This window comes from Cheilinus undulatus, linkage group 14 (assembly GCF_018320785.1).
Source record: "Cheilinus undulatus linkage group 14, ASM1832078v1, whole genome shotgun sequence".
Classification (NCBI taxonomy): Eukaryota; Metazoa; Chordata; class Actinopteri; order Labriformes; family Labridae; genus Cheilinus; species Cheilinus undulatus.
Genome location: NC_054878.1, coordinates 32,969,584 through 32,987,550, shown reverse-complemented (window position 1 = coordinate 32,987,550; position 17,967 = coordinate 32,969,584).

Sequence of the window (17,967 nt, the reverse complement as noted above, 5' to 3'; positions counted from 1 at the left end):
CTCAGCAATAAGTGTTCTTGCCAATATTTAGTAACTTTTTTTCCTAATTTAAACTAAGATCAAAATAGCAGCACTCAAGACTAAGTGCAAGAATCAGCAGTTAAACTGGAAAAAAATATGCATACAAAATGAGCATCATGCTGTTTTAAGGAGTCTCTAAATTCAACATTGAACATGAGCTCATTATGATCTCCGCTCTGAGTTTATATATCAATAAAGAAGCTCCTTTTCTCATCTGATGTCCTGAAATCAGACATACTAGTTTCATTTACAAACCGAGAGACTATCCTAACTTTAGACTGTAACTTCTACAATGTATGTACAGTGGTGTCATTGCTCTAATTTTCCTCATGATTCATTTACAGTGAGGGTTTAATGTATTCATGGTGGTTTGAATCATCGGGGGAAACATACAGTATATGTCGATTTAAATAACAGCCCACCCATGAGCATAGCCACATAATTAAATCAGCTAGACTAAAATCCAATTACACCCTTATGCATTCACATATGACTAATGTAAGGGAACTTAAAAATAATGTCAGTGTCAAGTGAGCATGAGTTCATGATGAGGGATATTTCTGTCCGCCTACTGACCTAATGGGTTTCTGACACATCTTTCTTTTTCCACCCTGAACATGTAGGCAGATATTCAGACTTGTCAAAACAGGAAAGTACCAGTTAAAATAAACTGTAAATGATGCCTCAGTTCCACATAGTCTTACAGTAAACAGACACAAACAAGGATGCCGCTTAAATGGAATACATAATGTGCCTTTTTCCTGTTATTTGATGTATAAATATTTGCTGTTTAAAATGGTGTTGTGTTACTTTTTAAAGTAATGTAAAGTGGATGTCATAAGACGGAAAAAAAATAGTATAACAAAACAAATTCCAACTCAAAAAATTAAAACTACAATTACCACCAGGCAGTTAAATGCTTCTGTGAGGAAGACAACTGGCCAACAGTGAGGTACAGTGGTGGGTCAAGAAGAAGGGCTGGGGTGGCTTATGAGGTAGTGTGATGGTAAAATTCTTGTTTTTTTAATGTATAAATGCTGATTTGTAATAAACTTTGGATTGCAGAACTGCTTAGGTATATAGGGGTTTAACTGAAATAATAAGTTTCCAGCAATCTTTAACAAAGGTTCACCTTTAATTCCAGTGTAACCATCCATTTATCCATCCAGGTGACACCCAGGAGGCATCCTGATCAGATGCCCGAACCACCCCAACTGGCTCCTTTCGATGTGAAGGAGCAGTGGCTCTCATCCTAGTTCTCTCCCTATCTCTAAGGCCGAGCCCAGCCACCCTCCGGTAAAGACTCATTTCAGCAGCTTGTTTCTGCGATAACATTCCTTTGTTGGTTACCCAGAGTTCATGACCATAGGTGAGGGTTGGGACGTACGTAGATCGACCGGTAAATCGTAAGCTTTGCCTTACAGCCCAGCTCCTTCTTTACTGTGACAGACGGGCACAAAGCCTGCAGTACTGCTGATGCCAGTGTTAATTTCGTTGACTAAAACTATGACGAAACATGTTCGTCAACAGCCTTTTTTCCATGACAAAACTAAGCTAATACCAGCCAAGGGGGTCACTGTGGGTAAATCTGTCAAAACACAATCAGCTGTAGCTATTCTGCCTCTCAGCTGTAGAAAGCAGGGACCCCAGGTTTGGCAGGGTACATAGAACACACTACCATGACTTGGTTCCAAATTTAGGCAAGAGAATAAAAGCTTGGAATAAAAGAAAAGACTCAAAGGTGAGGACTTTTTATAGACTAAAACTAGAGTAAATGTTTTTGAGGTTTTGTCAACTAAAACTAGACTCAAACAAAAATGGGTAGAAATGACTAAAATGGGACTAAAACTAAAAGACACGTAATCAAAAGACTAAGACTAAAATTAAAAATAGCTGTCAAAATTAACACTGCCTGCCAATCTCATACTCCCTTTTCCTTTCATTGGTAAAAAACAGACCCAGAGATACTTGAACTCCTTCACCTGAGGTAGAGACACACTTTCCACCTAGAGAGAGCAATCCACCATTTTCCGACAGAGTCCAGTGTTGATTTGTGCAAATTTTGAAAAAAATCCCCCAATTTTTGTACAGTGCTTACCAGATTTGAGGTCACAGTGACTTTGACCTTTTACCTTCAAAATGTATTCAGTTGGTCTGAGTCAGTTAACTTTGAAGAAAATCCCTAATCATCAAGTCCGTTTTAATGCACAGGCTAACCAGGGCTTGTATGGTTGGACTGTTGTGTGTATGTGTATGGGTGATTTAAAAAAAAATAAAAAAAGGCTTCGAAAAGTGTAAGCCCTGGAGCCCACCGTTGCTTTAATGCAGCCCTAGATATCACACTCACAAGAATAGCCTTAATGGACTCAGAAGACAACAAACTGATGTACGAATGATATGAAAACAAAATACCTCCTGTTCTGACTGTTGCTGGTAGATATTGATACAAAACAAGTATCACCCAAATTCCTCACCCTCTGTCTGCAAAGTGATCCCTGTGCAAAGCACACTCTGGAGAAAATCAATCCCTTTCTAGATGATTTTTGCAGTTCACCTGCATGGGCTCTGGACCCTCTTTGGTGTATTCTAGAAGCACTACTAAAGATACGCGAGGCATGGGATCTATTTTCATCAGAGGGTGCTGTTAAAATGCATCAGTGCATGTAGAGCAGATCAACCCAAATAATAATAATATTGACATTAGGCCACAACCAGGACCAAAGCCACAAGTAAACTTCTTTTAGGATCACAGGATTTTCTAGAAATATAATCTTTAATTTCTTAATGTTCTCAACCATGGTAAGTAGAAGCAAAAAAATTATAGAATAATATTGAAGAAAACAGCAAGGCACACATGATGATACAAATTTTATTTTTACCACTAAATAAAACAAAGAAAAGTCTACACAGAGCATTATAAACCCTTTACTTAGCTAGCTCAAACTCTTCAAGATTGAAATATCTCCATCTATCACAATGATGCCATCAGCCTTTCTCAATAGAGGCCTATTCTGACTTTCTTTTTTTGCTATAAAAGCTCTTAGAGTGAAGCTGCTCTTGCTTTTTGAAATATTGATATAGCTACTCGAGCAGGAGCAGAGCGTGTCCCAAAATCTGAAGACACATCAAAGAATTTGTGCTATGTGTGTGGCTGAGGCATCTTTTCTTTCCACACAGCTCCTTCTTTCTCTTTCTTCTGCTCCAGATAAGTTCTTTTAATTACTGTCCTCGTTTTTATACATTCCCCCCCAAAAATGTGACACATAAGAATGGTGGCTCAGCGGGTCACAGCACCACCTGAGGGGAAATGATTGAAGTGTTTGGGTTGAACCATCACATGAGATTACAGAAGGTACATGAAGATTACAGTCTAAAACAGGACATGCAGGACACTTTCATTTTGGGACTTCTGCTTTATCCTTAAACTTCCTGATTTCATTTTTAGCTCTCTGGGGAACCCATGAAGCAACTTCCTACAATACCATAGCAAGTATTTTCAAGTATGTTAAAGGAATATTTTAAGCTGGTTATAAAATGGAATAAAATGAACACTGTTGATTTTATATGATGTAGAAAAGTAAACAAGAACAGCAGAAGACTATTTCTGTAGGAAAGTTAAGTCTGAAAACTCCACAGGATAGATGTAGCAGGAAAACAGCATTAAAAACACTTTCCACTGCAAATATTCCCAATGAAGGATACAATTAAGTGAATAATGACAGTTTTCAGAAATGAATATTTAGAAAAAGACCAGCGAAGCGTTAAAAGGTACCACTCTGTCCAGAGGGGGTGCCAAAATAAAAACAAACTGAAAGTTCCTGTGAGGAACTATCTGGTAATGCCATGTTTTCATGCCCAGTAACGACACTTTGATGCCTGATAGTGATGCTAAAAAGAACAACTTACAAACAGGCCAGCTAGTACTGCTGTGTCAACATTGGGTGCCAAAACAGACCAACTTTGATGCAGAAAAGCAAGTACATTCATAATTTTATACGTCTCTGTAAGTGCCCAGGTAATTTCCTTTCTATTTTCAACTTCCTTTGTCGTCATGAAATTAGAAATTTTCAACACGTTTTATTTTTCACCATGAAAATCTCCGTGTTTGACACTAGTTTGCAATGAGATTCTGCCACCAGCTTTGCTCTTCCGCCTCAGTGAATCCAACCAGCTGTTTGCATCTGTGGACTTCATCAGAGAAACAAGAAGTAACTCAGGTAAACCACACTAAAATGAGTGATTTTGACTAAAGAATGTGACATTAACTTTGGCTATTAGGCGATACTTTCATGAACCGCAGTACACAGAGGAACTTCTAGGCAGAAAGAGAGGGAGCAAAACATTTGTGGAAACTAGTTAGCTTACCTTGTGCTATAGGTGTGAAAACTGTGAGTCCAGGAACACAAGAGCTACTGTTGCCATGAGTGGGACTTCACAACACTTTTCCAGTACATTTCGGATTGAGGATATCGGCTCACAGACGCCTGCAGCCTGCATCACTCCCCATCCAGAGCTCCCTGCCTTACTGAATCCAGGTGTTTTACCGACCTTTTCAACTTTCTGAAGATAAATCATAAAAACTGACCCTAACTAGAAGAATTGAATGGAAATTTTTCATCCAGGTGAGTTTATGGCTGTAGCTTTTTCTTCTAATGGTGGATAATTAATGGGCTATAGTTGGCACGATGTTGTGTCGGCTATTGAAGTGAAAAACTGAGCTGGAATAACTAGTTGAGTTTAATTCCGTGTTGTTTTCTCTGACGAAGCCTGCGAACAGCTGCTCAGCATGTATCCATTAGACAAAGCTTTCATTGCAAAATAGTGCCAAACACAGATGCTTTCTGGGTAACAATAAAACACTTCAAAAATATTCAATATAGAGAACAATGAGTTAACATGGTTTTTAGGCCTATTTTTACCTTAAATTCACTAAATTACGCAGAGCTGCTGGGCCCATCTGCTAAGCTGTATATCCTAGCTTCCCCAAACACGTCATATTTAAAGGGGCAACGCTCAATGAAGTCTCTGGAGACTAATGGCACTCCACTTGGCATGTACCTCATACAAACCCTGAAAAAAAACCCTTTAACTATGCATGTAATCGTAGTCTACCCTTGCAAAGCAGAGGGATACGCCCATTTCCTTGTTTCTCACTGGTGAATCCATCTTGCAAAGCTCCCGTCTGAATTGTTTGGGCCCGGTTAGAAGTGACAGGAGCAATCAGTGATGATTAAGCAAGCAACAACAGAAGACCGGTGCAGTTATGGTGGAAGACATTAGCGTGGATGCTGCTAAAGCGACAATTTTATCAGAACTTGATGACATTTCTTCGTTTAAAGAACAACAAAGAACAGCACTGAGTTGTTTTCTTTTCAAAAACGCCAAAAGTCGTGTACTGACATGAAGCTGCGCACACGCACTTTGGTAGTGGCGACGACGTCATGTGCTTTGTCGCTCTGATTGACCCGTAAAGATGTCACAGACAGAACATTCATCCAGTCGCCTGCCGAGTTTTTTTTAAAGGCTCTTCCCTTTTCCAAATGCTGTATATCAAAGGAAGGCGTGCCAGATTAATCGTACTCAGTATAGGCAGATAAATGGCGTGTTGTACTAAAGTCTATTACAGTGAAGTCTGATGTTATGTTACCTGGACAGTCAGAAGATTATCCTGTTATGACAAAACCAGACAACAAACAGAATTTACTTGCCGGAAAATGCATTAAATAAAATGTATAAATACTGCTCAGGGCTTTTGCTTCATTATTAATAATTCATTGATTGATCTGCACTCTTTGACCAGCTAGAACTAACACTGTCTGCTGGTATTATATAAACACTGTCTAGTCCTACTTGGCTGCTCCTACATCTTCTCCCCTTACCACCGCAGACAGCAAGCAGCCCCCCTTCCTCCTCATCTTTCCATCAGTCTGTTTTTTTTTTTTTTAACTCTGGGAAACCCCCTCGCCCCAGTCTAAATGACACTTCCAACCCACCTATTATATGTCATCGTGGGGGGGCCAGGCAAGCCAAAACAATACTTTAGACCCCATTTTTCACTGGAACACTTATCTGCTAAGTGCTCGCATAGTTTGATGGATGATGAAGTGTAAGATTTCGTTAAAAAAATTTCTCAGAGATCACAAAGAAGGCTTTCAGGGAAAATTAATAATCGAGAAGGAACACAAACCTTTGGTGTAAAGAGATACAGAGCTGATCGTCAAATTTTTGCCAAAGTAAGAGTTCTTTGAAAGAATTAGAGCTGTAAGCTTGCCAGGGGCTGGTAGATATGTTATCTCAGTCCAAAGCAACACGAATATTTTTAAATTCCTGATTGTGTACCTGAACGATACAAAGATAAACCAAATATGGTGACAAGAAAGATATAAAGGTAGGTGATTTTCTAGAACTAGGAATTTTTGGGGTATTTTGGACAGGAAAATGATGATGTTTAAACTTATCAGGCCCTATTTATCCTAAGTAAGTGGGAGAAAACAAAAATGTTATCTGAACAAAAGCTCAGGTCTCAGGAGGTTAAAGGACATGATATACTATTTAACTGTTTCTACTGCCACTTTAAGTAGCTGTAAAACTACATTATAAATATGGTTGTTTATAACCAAATTTTTATTAGGTCTAACAAGGAAAACGGTCGATTTGACTGGCAGGCAGGTGCATTGTACCTGCTTACCAGGAAGTTATAACTAAAGCTAATGGTTTAGAATATGCTAGCTAGATGATAAGCTAAAGACCTTTTGTGAACACATTACTGTTGTGACGCCATCTACCACAACTGCTGACATTAGGGACTTTTTAGACATCTTCTTTCAGTATTTAGGAACCATAAAAGTTCCAGAAAGTAGCAGAATAGAATTTGACAGATTGACACAAATGTTTGTGACCCTGTCAGATTAAGTAATTTGTGTCTATAGTGTTGGCAAACAAAGAAACTTGTAAGACTGAACTGAAATAGGCATTTTAAAGTGTACCCATGCTACTGAAAAACCTGTTTTACCCTTTGTCAAATAATTTGCATCTGATATTACAAGGTTTCTAAACTTTCCGTGTACAAAATGTGCACTACACAGGGGAATTTTTTGACAGCAGTATTCATTTAGGACTGTTGTCCAGTGAGCTTTTTTTTTTTTACTACTACTACTTGTTCACTTTGTGAGTAGAGACCGATCATAACAGGCTAAGATCAACAAAAGTGCTTTATATTAAAAGTTTCGTCCTGTTTTAAATGAACTTGAGGGCCTGTGATAGCCAGGATGGGGGCATTTTTATCATCAGATTGATGATGAATGTTAAAGGTCATTAGGTCTTTGTTCATCCCTTGCTTGTGAATGTGATATATTAGAAATGCTTTGTGGAATATTTCTTAATCTCTGCACAAATTTCCACTCTGACACCAGGATTAACTGGCTGGATATGGAGAGTATAAGTCACGGCTTCTGTGGCCTCAAATCTTGTGAGCACAACGTTTTAAATATAAATGGACGAATTTGCAAAATTTGGCATAAAGCTACTCCAGGGTGGTGTCAAAATTTGCACACTCATTACCTGCTCTCTGTTTCCCATATTGTGATCTTTCTACACGTTTCTTGTACAATATTCTTAGCATGATATGGGTATAACTAGATATTCGCTTAAAAAGTTGATTACCAGTATTGGTAGACATGAAAAATTCTGTTGATAGTTTCAAACAATATACTGGCTGTATACATCGGTTGTAAAATGTCAACTGTATGTATGAATGAGTTTGTGAAGTTTTAGGTGAGGCCAACAGACCTAAGTTGGCCTCACTCAAGTCTTTGCTCATCCTCATTCATCAAACTTTTAAGTGTGTCCTAAGCACTGCAGTTTTTAGTCGGAGCTACATTTTTATATTACCTTCTATATTTGTATAGGCTGAAATGCATTTGGAAATACACTATATGGACAGAAGCGGCTTTGGGTGGAGTGATGTGAAGCATACTGACACCAGACAGTGGAAAGATGTTCTGTGGAGTGATAAATCCAATAAAATCCAATATTATGCATCCCTAGATTCTGTCCTCCTTGGCACAATAAAACGATTTTTTTTGGTCCCAGAAGATACATAACCGTGAATAAAGCCAAATCTGTATGCTCCTTTGTGCTTAGTGCAGTTTTAAAAAGTTCATGAATGTCCTCCTGCTACGCTATTATTAGAGTCTGACCTTTAAACATGCACGAGTCTATATGCACATGTATGTGCAGTATACACATGCAATAACTCACAGCAGCTCGTAGTAACTCAGCTTGTCACTAAGTGTTTTGTGTGTACACGGTGAGCAGGGGTGCAAAGTTGAGCTCGTGTAAGTATCCTTGACTTTCACAGACATGGAGGTTTCATATACAGCAAGTGTAACTCAATAGGTCCATCAATTACCTCTGTTTCCTAGGTGCGCTCACAAACAACAGCTGCAGAGTTTAATAAACTATCCATGCAACTCAATCACACGGCTAAAATATCATGAAGCATGAAAACGGGTGGGATGATGAAAGTAGGCTCCTTTTGTTGTCATCTATCAATCTCACTGATACAAAAACCTTTTCAAAATATGCATTCTAGCAGATTTAGTTTCAGTATTCACTCTTCTTTGTTATTTGTACCCCTCTTTCCTGAAATGACACACTCTAATGTTGCATGTCTCGCCGCATGGAGGCATGTTGTCGCTGGATTAGGTTGCTGCAGGTTTCATTTTTGGTTTGTGGGACAGAGGTAAATTTTTTCCATGGTAACTGGAACCTCATTCAAAACCCTGTCCTTGAATAGATATGAGAGCGACTCTCTTCTTTTAGACTGAATCTGAGTCAACACACGTGTGTCAGCTCAGGTCTTTATTTACTTTATTTATCTGCATGGAAAAAGGTGTAAAAATAAAGATAAGACAGCTGTTGTGGGTCAGGACGGACACACGAACAGGTCCCTGCAAGGACCATAAAATATGGGCTCACAAGCAGGACAGGTGAGCAGGAAAATCCCAATAAATATGATAAATGTGTACATTAAGGTGAGCAAATATAAGTGAATAAAACTGTTTATGTTTTAAAGTGTGAAAGAAAGGTAAATTAGACCTTTAAAAAGGTGACTGATTAAGAGGACAGGAAACAGAGGCTGTTTCCAAAATAAAATTAGAGTCTGTCCTGTATATAAAGACGAATGGTACGTCTCCAGCTACTCCAGTCGAAGCCAAAACGCCCCCCAAGATGGTTGCTGACATACTGTACTGGTGACAACATTTGGAGCAAGGGACCGCACAGTAGAGACTCTGCCACGGTTTGATGACCCACCTCTTTCTGCAAACTAAAACATTTAACCCAGTAACCTTGTTAAGCTGAAGGATCTGCCAGATTTCATGGCTGTCATCTGGTAGATCCATCTTGCAAATTTCCATTCTGAAACAACTGAGCCCAGTCTGAGAACAGATGGACCAATCAGCATCATATGAGAAGAACAGGGAGGAAGCTATGGGCAGGGTTTAGCAGTATGGCAAGCCAATCAGTGCAGCTCAAAAAACTAGAATATCATAAAAAAGATTTTTTTTTTTTACAGCTCACAAAAAAACCAAAATCCAATATCTCAAAATATCAGAATATCACATAACATCAGTCCAAAAGTAGGAATGAAAAACAAAAATATTGACCTGGAAAATTGTGCTCATTTATGCCTTCAGTAATAGGTCGGAGCTCCTTTTGCACAAATTACTGCATCTACAGCAGCGGTGTCAAACTTAATCACAGCAGGGGCCAGATTCTGGATTCAGGACTAACCTGAGGGCCTAACAGGGTCATCTTTTTAACCATAAACTGTCAATCTTATTTCACCAGTAATTAAATATGAAAAAAACAAACTTGATGATAAATGATTTTGACATTTAAAATGTTAAAAAAGATAAGTTTATAGGCTCACAATCTGAGAAAAGTATTTTTATTAGTTCAAAAAGGTCAAAATGTGAAACTGTTTTTTAAAGGCAAAAAAATTTGAAAGAAAGGCGAAATCATGAATTTAAAAGGTCAAAATATGAAATTAAATTTGTCATTATGAAATTAAAAGTAAAATATGATTCAAATTTTTAAATTGTGAGTCTAAAAGGTCAAATTATGGGATCATGAAGTCAAAGTTTGGAGATGAAAATATGAGATAACATACAAAACAACTGGTTAAAAAGGTCAAAATCTAAATTAAAAGATTAGAATTATGAATCTTAAAGCTCGAAATATTATATGCTAACTCAAATTATGAGTTGAAATGGTCAAAGTAAGAAATGAAAAGTCAGTATCCTAAGTTTGAGTCCCAACTGTGAGATGCAAAATTGAAAATGTGAAATAAAAACACAAATTAATTTGTTTTCCCACATTCCTGACTTCTTATCTTAATATTTTTACTCCTTACTTTCTCAGATTTTATGAATTAACAAGGATATTTTAAACAATCAGGGATACGTTTTCATTTTTATACTTAAGGAAATCTGCAGACCTTATACTGATGGGCCGGTTAGAACAGAAAGATGAGATGATCCTGTGGGCCCAATTTAACTGTTTCACAAGCTGGATTCGGCCCGCGGGCCTTGAGTTTGACACCCCTGATCTACAGTATGTTACGTGGCATGGAGGCGATCAGTCTGTGGCACAGCTAGGGTGTTCATCTGTATTGTTGATTCTGGTGTCTAAACCAGTTTCTGGTAGTTTTGGCTTCACTGTGGGCAGGTGCCAAGTTCTGCTGGGACATAAAATCAGAATCTCCATAAAGCTTCTCAGCAGATGGAAGCATGAAGTGCTCTAAAATCTCCTGGTAGACGGTTGGCAGCATTGACTCAGGACTTGTTAATGCAAACACCAGCAGATGACATGGCACACCAAACCATCACTGACCATGGAAAATTAACATTGGACTGCAAGCACCTTGGATTCTGTGCCTCTCTGATCTTCCTCCAGACTCTGGGACCTTGATTTCTAAATGAAATTCAAAATTGAGTTCAATCTGAAAACAAGACTTTGGACCACTGAGCAATGGTCCAGATCTTTTTTCTTAGCCTGCATGAGTCTGATAACGTTTGTGGTTCTGTGGCTGGACACCAGGGACACAACACTTGTAGTCCTTTTCCTGGACCTGTCTGTGTGTCGTGGCTCTTGATACTAAGACTCCAGCCTCAGTCAGCTCTATATAAAGCTCCCTTAAGTTCTTGAATCTGTTGTTTTACAACCATCTGAAGGCTGAGCTCATCCCTGCTGCTTGTACACACTTGTCCCTTCAAATAGCCTCTGAGAACAGCTTGCCCTTTCAGTGATGACCTTCTGTGGCTTACCATCCTTGTGGAGGGTGACAATGGTTGTCTTCTGGACATATGCAAAGTCAGCAGTCTTCTCCATGATTGTAGTTGTGTGTACTGAACCAAATTGAAGGATGAAGGCTCAGGAAAACTTTCAAACTGGCCTTTCCACGTTATTCTAATATTATGAGATAGTGGATTTTTGATTTTCATAAGCTGTAAGCCATTATCATCAAGATTAGAACAAAACAAGTCCTGAAATGTTTCACCTTGTATGAGATGAATCTAGAATATTTGGCAGTTTCACTTTTTGAAGTAGGATAAGAATAAACTTTTACATGATATTCTTTTTTTTTTGTGCCAGTACAACGGCTGCCAGTGGAGTGAGTAGCTTATGTGTAGCTATAGCGACAAGTAGACGGCATTTCTTTATTTCAAGAAGAGTAACGAACCACACTGAAAGTTTTTCTAGGCAGAAAAGATGCCTCTGCTTTTCACCCAAAAGTCTTGGTCAAAAACGGGAATTACCAACTGGCTCCACTGAAATTGTGAACAACGATAGCTGCTGTCTGTCGAGCTTTGTTATGTAGTTTACTCACCAGGGCAGCACATACCTGCTACGCCAAATGTTTTGCCACAAATTCACCTGTAAGCAAAGAGACAGATCGTTCGTCCAATCCCCCACCAAGTTTTTTTTTAAAAGGTTCTGCTTTTCCCTTACACCGTGCATGGGGTGTTGCTCAAATGGATATGAAATATATCCCATGATATGAATATGTGAAACAGCCGGTCTAGCATGTCAGTTTAGTCGGCCATGACACTAAACCCCCTTTGACCGCATCAATTAAAAAGTTCAAACTTAAACTCCTAGAAAAGTGAATACTTGGAGAACAGAGCATGTTGCTTGCAGCATGCTTTGACTTTCCAGGGAGTACATGGCTAGAAACCCCCATTTGGATGGATGCATTAATGACAGTGTGTCCTGAATACAATAAAATTAGCTCGAAAGCAATAAATCCATAGTAGCATAAATCTGAATATGAGAGTGCAACAAGCTTTACACTATAAAGGAGGAGGCTGGGGTGGAGGAGGTTAAGCCTTACTAGCAGCAGCAGCAGCAGCAGCAGCAGTGTGGTGCATCAGCGTAAATGCAAGCAGGGATAATGGAGAGGTATGTCATATTTGAATACACCGCTATGTTGAGAGAAAGGGCTGTGATTGGCTGTGAGAGCTGGGAGGTGATAATTGGGATCAGCTGGTTGTCAGCTGATCACACCTGGGCGTATGACTACTTTGTCCTACATGAACTAACGCTGAGCTTCATGACCTATACTGCATCCAGCTGGTCAATACAGTAGAGTCCATGGTCTAACTTACACATAAAATAGGAGTTTATATTCATATTTGGTACATTACTAAAATAAATTTTTGTCAGCACCAGATTTAAGAGGACAGAGCAGACAGGCAGGAAAATAACAACATAAGGAAAGCAGTTATTAGCTTTTGTGCTCTACCATTTATGTGAATCAGATGATACACTAAAAATTATCTTCATACAGGAGGTTTAGATGGGTTGTCTCCTCTCACTCATAAGTGTCCCATCAGCCTCTAATCCCTGGTCAGACTTCCTGTGACACTAAAACTACTGTCCATGTTTGTTCTGTCACTTCTTGGCAGCCAGACCTTCTGGGCTGCAGAACACATTTTCTCTGATATATCTGAGCATTCCTAGCCAGACTATTATAAATGTACACAAAAACCTTACAGTGCAGCTTATTCCACGTGAAAAGCTATACGACCATAGCCAAAGGTTCAAAGTACATAAAACAAGAAAAAAAGGCCTGAACTGGGATGCAAGCTGTGTCTTTATAACCTTCAACTGTCATTCCTGCTGCTACAGTGGTGTTTTCTTTGCTGATGATCATGCACGCATGTGTGCCTAACTCTGTAAAAACTGATCTAATCTGGTTTCTGCTCCAGGAGTGACTTTGAGCGTGCTTTGTTCCTTTAGGTTGTCTCTATTTTTCACAATGGAAACATGAGTGCAGCTGAATCAGGACTTTTATAAATAGCTCAGACTGTGATAACAGAAGAGAGGAGCTCAGAGGGGCTGCTCAGGCTCCCTGCAGAAACACTCACACTGGAGAGAGAAGAAGAAAGACGTTTACATGAATAGATGCTGCCCTCTGCTGGAGAGAAGAAAAGACTCTCCTGCCGAGAAAATTTATTGAAAGATGTGATTATTTATTGACTTTTACTTAATAACATATGCACTTTCATGGAAAACTTTATAAGAAATAGATGCTGCTGCTGTTTCAGAGACTCAATCCATGGACTACACCATCCTGCACAGTCACGCTTCTACAGTACCACAGAAAGGACCAAATAACAGTTACAAGTTTTCAAAATTACTGGTAGACACGGTTACCAGAAGTGACCATTCCATGTCACCAGTATTCCCAATTTTACACACCTCTATCCTGTGCTTGGGGTGATGGGTTCAAGGAGCGGGACAGTGTGGTGTTCTCGGTATCTGAGCATGCAGATGAAAGTTAGACTCTTTCGGTCCTTCTGGTTCTACTATCCTCTTGTGAGGCCTGGAGGCTGACTGATGGCCAGAGGCGCTGACTGGACTCCTTTGTGACAAGTTGTCTTCGACACATTTTTGTGTATCATTGGCAAGACCGTGTGTCTAATGCTGACGCGCTTAGGAGAGTGAGGAAGGGAATGGTCAGCTGTTTTATATAGGAACATCAGCTGTGTTTTTACAGGCACCTGGCGGGCTTTCCCGGGCCTGATCCAGCTAGGGGCCAGGGGCCACCGCTTGTGTCATGAAGGGGGCAGCTGGGAGGATACCTGGAGAGATGGGGCATGGGCCTGGCGCAGGCCTGGAAGACGGTCATCAGGGGGTGAGAGCAGTAGAGGGCCAAGGTAGGCACGGCAAAGTGCCAAACTGGCATATGCTCCTGTACCTTTATTTAACCAGGAGAAAACCTCATTGAGATTAAAAATCTCTTTTTCAAGAGTGTCCTGGCCAAGACAGCAGCAGTAAACAGTTTCAGACATACATAAAAACAGTCATACAACATAATACAAGATATGTAGTCCATATGCAGAAAAACCCACTAGAATTTAAGCAGCAGCTATTTACCAGAATCAGCCAGGATTAATCAAAGCATTTGCATCCACCTGGCCTGACTCGTAAAAGAGGGCATTGTATAGCCTGGTGGTTACATTGTATGCCCCATATATAGAGGCTTTAGGGCCAAGATATCAGGCTGAAGAGAGGATTGACACAAGCCCAGTTGTGCTTTGGATGTCCTTGCATATTACCGGGGGCATGGGAAAAATAATTAAAAAAATAACAAACGTCCACACCTTCAGGGTGGACTCAGGGTTGGATGTGGCAATAATCTGGGTGGGTAGTAGGGTTGCCATGGGCCCCTGGTTATGTTGTGAATGTCCCAGAAGCCAGAAAACCACCAGGGGTGAAAAATGTACAGACAAAAGGGATGCTGTAGAGCTTGACCTGGCTGCCGAGCAACACGTGTGTACTGACATGTATCGAGCCTGATTGGCTGTTATTGTTGAGTTTCTCATACTGTCTCTTGTGTCATTCTAATTCCAATCTTGAGACAAAAATTGCAAATTATTAGAAGCTCTGGTGTAAGGAATATGATTAGCGTCTCCATTGTTTTCCCTTTACACATAAACCTTTAAAAAAACAGATAAAATATGTGAAACCTAGTCCATTCATGTGCCTACTCATTAATAATCTCTCATTCATGTCTCTCCCTTTCCCCCGTCTCCTACTGATTGCTGCTCTAGTAATCAACTTAAGTGTTTAACCAGTCCTATTCTGCCACAGATGATGAATGATGTACATAATTTCCAGTTTGAGAGATAACATTGCAGTGTTAAACTTCAGACTATTTAGTGATGATTATGATTTCTTTTAATCTCACTACAATTTGTATCTGCCTAAGGAACGGATTCATTGATGCTGATAACCAATGCTGATACTTCCTGCTGCTGCTGTGGTGACCTTGGTTGTCTCAGCTGTCAAACCTTGCTCGCTGACCCTGGAGAAAGCACAACTTGACCTGAGCCCAAAGTGTGAATCATCCCTCCACCAGCCTCTGTCTCTTCCTCTCTGTCTCTTTATTTGTCTCCCACAGCAGCTCCACCAGCCCTCTGCTCTGATTAATGCATGTTTATGAGATCCTGTGTTTCAGCTGTCACCGTCCAGGTCGGCCCTCTCTTTCTCCCTCCCTCTCCTCTGTGTGTATACTCTTCTCTCTCTTTGTTGACTTATTTCCCCCAGAAGTGCTTCATTTATTTGACAGGAGCAGGTAGGGCAGTAGATGCAGGACAGACAGACGCAGCAATGGGCAATAAAAGTGTCATTTTTCACTTGCATTATAAACAGCTCGTAATGTTGAGATGAGCCATTGCCTATTATGGGCTGCGTCCAGCTGGTGACATCAGTAAACAGAGCAGGACAGTGCTCCTTGAACCAATGAGGAGAGTGTTTTAAAGAGCGGCGCTGGATTGTTGGGGGTCTGGTTTAGCTCGTCTCGTGGTAACCAGGTAGACAGAGTCCTTGTTATGGTTTAGCCTGGGAACAGACGGCTCACACTTGGACTCTAAGGCACAAACTTTGCATCATGAATATTACAGAGGTTATGGGGTTATGGGACAGCTTTATTACTCTGACAAACACCAGGAGGGCTGAGGAAGGAGGACAGGACGGCCATATGTCTGCCTCTTTGGCTTTGCAAAGCATGCTGTTCAACTTTTAACTCCTCTGCTTGACTTTTGATTCACCTTTATTTTGCCATGTTGGACTGCAGCTGTTGTGGCAAGGGTTTATTTTTTCATGGACTGTCTGGTATTAATATAGCCTGATACATGATAAATGATATGATGATCACAATATGGTATATGTGAAAAAATATAACATGCAATAAGCCTAAACTATGCTATACTAGAAACTACACTTTTCACTAAATGATGTGGTAAACGATACCTTAGATTATAATATACCATACTATAGGATATTCATTCCCAAAGTCTGGGTTAGGACCCATGGTTGGGTCTCAGCATGAGTTTTCAGAAATTCTTTGCTGTGTTTTGAATGTGACATTCATGTCTGCACACATTATAGTCACTTGGAGGTGGTGTCACTCTTCAGCACTTGCCCTCTTCACCATAATAAATACAAAATTCAAAACAAGGCTCTGTACCAGCCACCGGAAGGTAAAAGAGCTCGAGCCACCATAATAACAATGTTACCATTGTCTCAGACCAGCTACTGAAGACCCAACGGTTCAAGAAGGTCCATGAGACAGAGGTGAAGTGGCTTCTTCCAGGCTTGTAAAGCAGAAAGTGCCAAGTCAGGACCAGATGGAGTCTGGAATTAAACATTATCCAAGTAATAAACCAAACCAACCAGCCAAGGACATCACAGAAGGCAGACTTGATGAGGAATAATGTATGGAAAACAAAGCTGTTGAGGCTTGTGCCATGTAAAAAGTGGGCCACCAGAAAAAAACGTTTTGGAAACACTGCCATATGATACAAAACCCCATATCTTAGGATACAATATACCATACCTTTGGAAACATTATTCCAAACCTTTATATACAGTACACCATTGCTTTGGATACATAATACCATAGCTGAAAACTCACCTTTTAAGACAGGGTTTTAATTTGTGTTTCTGATGTTGTTCTGACATTTATTTTTGCCAGTCTGTTTGTTTTTGCTGGCTTTATCTCCTTCAATGTTCATTTATAAGTGTCTCTATCGTTTGAGTTTCAGTGTAGAGTGTCTTTGAGTTTTATGAAAAGTGCTTTATAAATAAAATATATTATTATTGTTATTGTTATTATTATAGGATTCAATATACCATACCTTATGATCCAATACATCTTGCATGCTTTTCTTATCAAAAGACCTTTGTTTAAATTACTTAATAACTGCATTATCACGGCTTTAGTCAATATTTATTTATATGTTAAATATTATATTTTCAAATGTAATTTTGGCTGCTTCAGAGCAGACAAAGCCCCCCCCCCCAAGATCTTTGGCAGGACCCCAGGTTGTGAAACAATGCCTTATAGCAAACAATATACCATACCTTAGGCTATGACAGTCGGAGACTAAGGATGTTTGAGAGACAGAAATGCAAATGATTAAAAGGGAACCTGCTATGATAGAACTCAAACAATACAATAAAATATAGTAAATAATATACATTAACTATTCCATATAAGACAACAAACCTTAAAATGTAAAGAAAATATATATGTTGGGAAACACAGTTACATAAGCTGCACAATATACCATACAACACCACAATATACCATGTGATTTGATATACAGTAAGATGAGCTACATTATATATTCTACATTATGCAATCAAAAGGATATGATATACCTATCATACAATAATACATGATGAGCTAGACCAAACTAGTATGGTATGAAACAACATACCATACTATACAGTATGATGGATGTTTTTGACTGTACTAGCTTTAAAGTGGTGCTTTGTATTAGCCATGTAGATCTCAGAATACTTTATTTTTTTTAAAGAAAACATTGCATTTGAAATTGTCTGCTATCTTTACACGCAGCGCTTCACCGT